The sequence below is a fragment of the Theobroma umbraticum genome, unplaced genomic scaffold, assembly GCF_002168275.2.
Source record: "Theobroma umbraticum cultivar Fairchild unplaced genomic scaffold, ASM216827v3 scaffold_147.0, whole genome shotgun sequence".
Taxonomy (NCBI): domain Eukaryota; kingdom Viridiplantae; phylum Streptophyta; class Magnoliopsida; order Malvales; family Malvaceae; genus Theobroma; species Theobroma umbraticum.
The window spans coordinates 4,993,242-4,999,267 of NW_018397259.1; the positions used below are offsets into that span (position 1 = coordinate 4,993,242).

The 6,026-nt window shown below is 33.5% G+C and overlaps 1 pseudogene; it reads left to right on the forward strand.

The window, feature by feature from the left end:
• The first annotated feature begins 1,671 nt into the window (after positions 1-1,671).
• LOC110415457 (feruloyl CoA ortho-hydroxylase F6H1-3-like) lies at positions 1,672-3,130 on the forward strand (annotated as a pseudogene).
• Positions 3,131-6,026: the final 2,896 nt, after the last annotated feature.

Consider the following 6,026-nt stretch of genomic DNA (forward strand, 5'->3'; position numbering starts at 1 on the left):
GTAATATAGTAATGCAATCTAGTGTTGTTCATGTTAGAAAGCAGGGGAGGAGCAGATTAAATTAACCTGATCCCAGCGCCCTTAAATTCCAAGAAGGAAAGATGCGTTCGCTTCGGTAATTATCTATCTATCTTCTTCAAATGTGGGTACAGCTAGCAGCCTCATTTGTATTATTTAATTATCTATATTTAATTCTTGTTGATTAGTTTAGAAAAGTTATTAGCTTCCCACGTGCATAACATGGTATTTGGCTGACAAGTTTATTTTAAATTGATTTAATTGTCATAATCAAAGCATAATCAATTTTCGATATCGACAAAGAAAATCTTGAAGCATTAATCCCCAATTGGACCATGAAAAGGACGAAAATTTGTCTTTGTGCAGTTAGCTAAGCAAATGCATGCTTTAATTAATATAATATATTGTATTACGTAATATAAGCTATTTATATTTCAATTTAAATTAAAAGTTGAGTTTGGGCTTGGTGGTGTTTGAGTTTTTTGAATATTTGTTTCATTCTTTTTCCTATAATTACAAAGTGGTAAATAGCAATTATAGGCATGACAAGTACTATTTTGGATTAGAGGGTGAATAGTTTTTTAAAGGTCAAAATTCATTTACTAGTGGTGGAAGGGAAACTACTTTTCCATATTAAATGGTCAAAGCCAAAGCATTTTCTAAGACAACTTCTAACAATTAATCAGCCAACATAGAGGTCGGTAGGCGCACACATATACCATATCATACCACCCTTTTTGATTTTATTGCTGTTTGCTCATTCACAATTCAATCTCAAACTTAATTCTGTTCAATCTTTGGTGATTATGAGTACAACAAAGTCTTCATTTACCAACTCTTTGTCTATACTGTATATAGTCATTTCAACTTGACAATAGCATTCATCAAAGGCAATTTAGGATTGAAAATAATGCTTCTTCACTAAATTTTTAGGTTTAGACAACTAAAAGATAGGATTTAAAAAGTTAATTAGAGTTGGAAGGAAATATAGACGGTCTGAGAAAAATCAAAGCTTTAGATAAAATTACAATGGAGATTGAGGTGGGGTTGGTGAACTTGTTACAGCTTTCAAAAAGATTTGAAGTGTTGTTGCCACGGTTATTGGTTTTGACTCAAGAAAAGAGAAAACACCTAAGCAAGGAAATGAAAGGGAAAGTCTTCATGCAAATTGCAAAACTAAAAGAGAGACGAAAGTACGATGAACGCGCTTTAGTCTATCGAAGGGCTGAAAGGAAATCCAAACCGTGGAATACAGCCAATGTACCTCGATCGGCCTATCATTTTGGACTCATCGAGGTAATGCAACGATGAAGCTCAAAAGGTTGGCAGATTAATCTAGGATATGATTGGTGTAGAGGAGGAGAGTGATAGAAAGGACTTGAAAGAGTCAAAGGAGTATTTTACAGCTCTTAATGTCAGCTAATGCAACATACGATGCACATGTTTGCTTTAGGTGACAGGGGCCGTCCAAGGAATTAATCCTTTGGCTCTCGAAAGTTGAAAGGTCTCTCTCCACTATATTGGGTTGGTGAGGCAAACATTTTCCCTGATATTACCACAATATTGTACAAAATACCGAAGTCATTGTTGCCATGCCCACGCAACTGGTATATAAATAGCTGTGCGTCGAAAGCAGGCTGCACCAGAGCACCACTGCCTTCTTCCAAAGCTCTATCCTCTTCCAGAAACAACACCTTTCAACTCAAATTACTCAAACTAATGGCCCCTTCACTTGCAGAACCATTCAGTGATTCTTCAGCTCTCACTGATTTCGTTATTAACCAAGGTAATGGAGTGAAGGGCTTGTCCGAATTGGACTTAGAGCCCTCCCTAAGCAATATATCCAACCTTTGGAAGAAAGGATGTGCATGACCAACGTCATTCCCAAGAATCCATTCCCATCATTGATATGTCAAATTGGAAGACCCCCAAATGGCCAAATCGATTCGTGATGCTGCCTCGAAATGGGGCTTCTTCCAGATTATTAACCATGATGTGCCTCTTGAAGTGCTAGAGATGTTAAAGACGCAACTTACAAGTTCTTTGGGCTACCGGCCATGGAAAAAAATAAGTATTCCAAGGAACACTCGTCTTCAAATAATGTACGATTTGGCACAGTTTTAGCCCTCAAGCAGAGAAGGCTCTCGAGTGGAAAGATTACCTTAGCTTGTTTTACGTCTCTGAAGAGAGGCGTCTGCTTATGGCCCCTGTCTGCAGGTATAATGAAGAGTCTAATTACTAATTAGATTTTCTTTCATATATACATATACACAACACCTTGACGACATCCACAATTGTTAATAAATATACTAATGGACCTTTTGTTTTTTTCCAGGGAGCAAGTGCTAGATTACATGAAGAAGTCTGAAGTTGTTATTAAACAGTTATTACAGGTGCTAATGAAGGGTCTCAATGTGAATGAGATCGATCAAACGAAAGAATCATTATTGATGGGTTCAATGAGGACTAACCTTAATTACTATCCTATATGTCCTAATCCTGAACTCACAGTTGGAGTAGGACGTCACTCTGATGTCTCAACTCTTACAATTCTTCTTCAAGATGAAATCGGGGGACTCTTCGTAAGAAGCAATCAAGGGATGACTGGGTTCATGTTCCTCCAATTAAAAGTTCTATTGTGATCAATGTTGGAGATGCATTGCAAATAATGAGCAAGGCCGGTACAGGAGTGTTGAACATCGTGTGGTCGCCAATGGAAGTAAGAACAGAATTTCTGTCCCGATATTTGTCAATCCAAGACCTGGTGACATAATCGGTCCTTTGCCTGAGTTGATTTCAAGTGGTGAGAAACCAATTTATAAGCAAGTTCTTTATTCAGATTATGTCAAACATTTCTTCCGTAAGGCACATGACGGTAAGAAGACGGTCGCATTTGCTGAATTATAAGCATAATTGTTTCTTATTTCCTTCAGCTCTTGTAAGCATGTTGATTTGTTGTAGAAATAAACTGGCCAGATACCGGCCAGTTACTGTAGAATAAGCTGCTTCAGGAAGTCAGAAAACCGGCCACTGAGCAAAAGATGTATCTTGTATGAAACCTCCAAAGCTGACTTAAATTATACATTTGTTTTATTAATATAAATTAACTAATAATTTTATTTCTTCTTTTTACTCTTTCTCCTGAGGAGAATTTTTAAATTCATTGGCACTTGGCAGCCTAAAAATGCTTTAGAACACATACTAATAATTAATACACCAACGGTAGAACTCAATGTTTGCAGACAGCAATTTCAACTAACAGAGAATATCTACATGTTCAAGTATGAAATCTTCAAACAATAGTGAAATTGTTGAAGAAGCCCAACTTGAGATATTCGATCTTTGTACAAAATCAATCATGAAAAGTTAAATAAATCAATATTGTTAAATCTCTGGTGGACGAAAAAGAGATCGATATTGCCAAAAAAACTTAGATGATGAAGATCTGTGAATGAAGATTAGATTATGAAAGAAACAGAGGGAGGGAGAGATCAGTAGCTCTCAACCCTGACAGCTACTTAATTTCCATTTCTTTTCGTATGGAAAAGAATTTTGGTTTGACAATGAAGCTTCAGGACTTTGAACACCATAACAGGCCTGGAAAATGATTAAAGAGCTTTTCTAAAACGGAAATGACAAAAACGAAAAGAGATAACCCAGTTCAAAGCATTCAAATATTCAGTCAAGGAATGACGGACTGTTATCGAATCATTTGCCCACCACCATAATTCCTACAGAAACCAAGTACTTACCAAACATGAAATGAATCAGTACAGTCAAACAACGTAACAGTCAAATCAAACGTTTCAAAGAAACAAAACGACAATATAGAGTTCAGAATGAACAACCTCATGGAAACCATCGAAGCCTGCAAAACTGTGAGCTGAAGATGATTGATGTGAATTTATTATTTATATTTTCTACTCGCATGCCATCATCAAGGAGTAATCAGAATCTCTTAACCAAGACTGGCCCAATCTTCACGGTCCAGAAGCATCAAGTCAAGCCAAGTGACAAATTGAAGCTGGACATATGCCAACAGAGGAGATGCAATGTATATATATCAGAAGACTTTCTGGAAGGCACTTTTTCTGAATTCATGTTTGAAGGATATGTAATAATACAGTGTTTGAAAAATGCTTGGTTTGCATTCTCACTATGCAGAACGAGTCTCAAACGTAAAATGCGTCATCTATACAGCATCATGAAAGAACCATCTAGTCCTGGTTAGAAATATTTGAAAAGAAAGGAAAGAAATTTTGAGAAAAAAAAAAGTATGGCTTTGAAGACGTGAATTAACATTTTTTTTTGAAGTATTTTCTGTATCTTAAAGATACAATAAAGCCCTTAATATTAGAATTGTGAAAATAGTAATGTAAAAACATTATTTATATAATAAATAAATGTATATATCTTTCAATGAAAAGAATTATTTTTTTGCATAATATAGCTCTTTAAATAATTGTTTTCTTTCACAATACAACTATTCAAAAATTATATTTAATAACTTTTCATAATACAACTATTAAAAAGTTATATTTAATAAAATAATTATTTATAACTATTTAATCACAACTTTTTGTTAATTAGACCAACATCAACAAACTATCTAACAATCCCCCACCAATTTGACTCGTGACTTTATAATAAATTATGCACTCTCACACTTTAAAATAATTCAAATTTGATTTTCTACCATTATTCTCAAAATTCATATGGTGTAATAAGCAATTTCTTTAAAGAAACCCTTTTACTTATATGACATGTTGGCAAAAATGCTTCTCCCCAAAGATTAAAAAGGAGTTTTTGCATTTACCATATTTATCAATGTTTCAACTAATCTATTATGTTGGGGTGCATAAGGGGCTATTTTTTGATGAATTAGGTCATGCACCTGTCATAGTTATCCATAAATGTTTTAGAGAATTTGTCACAATTCTCATAGAAGCGATCCCACTCTACACTTATATAAGTGATTCAATCAAATGTATATTACAATTTAATAGCACTACTCATAAGGAATATGGAATTCATTAAGAGTTTAACTCAACCTCTCTTTTACTGCAGTTTTACACTATTTACACACCATAGGAAGAACAATAATTTTAATAGTGAACCAATTTATCATCAAATAACTTGTTATTACCCATAAAAACTTAATTCATGGAATCACCACTCACATAGGTTAAGTTACTATTTTGTTGATTGTTCTCAATTAGCTTAGGTCTTATTCCCCTTGATGTATTATTAATTAATTTTCTTCTCAATGGTTTAGTTAGAGGATTGGTTAAATTCAGTTTTGACTTCACATAATTAATGAATATAATTCTATCTCTAAATAACTGTTTTATGATATCATGTCTTAAACGAATATGTCTATTTTTACCATTGAAAGTTTTATTTTTTATAAATAACTATTGTTGCTTTACAATCATAATGCATAGGCATGGAAGGTATTGGTTTCATTCTTAACGGAATATATTCTAAAAGGTTTATTAATCATTCAACCTCATTACCTGTCAACTCCAAAGCTACAAATTTTGATTCTATTGTAAATTGAGCAATTATTACTTATTTGGATGATTTTCAAATTATGATACTCCCACCCAGGCAAAATACATATCCTCTTGTAGATTTTGTTTCATTTAAATCTAAAATCGAGTTAGCATCATTGTATCCTTTTAATACAGAGAGAAATCCATTATATAGAATATTATAGGTTATGATATCTTTCAAATATTTCATTACTCTACTCAATGTAATCGAATAATTTCATTTGGAACGTTGTGTATATCTACTCAATCTACACACAGCATAAACTATATTAAGTCATATAATTCATCAAATGCATGACTCCCAATAATCTTAGCATACTTAGGCTAAGCCACACTCATGGGTAGAGGGTTGTGTTGTTATAAGGGGCCATTTTTTAAAATATTTTATATATTATATGTTTAAAATATTAATTCATATTAATTTTTTTGAAAAATAACATTAATTCATGTCAT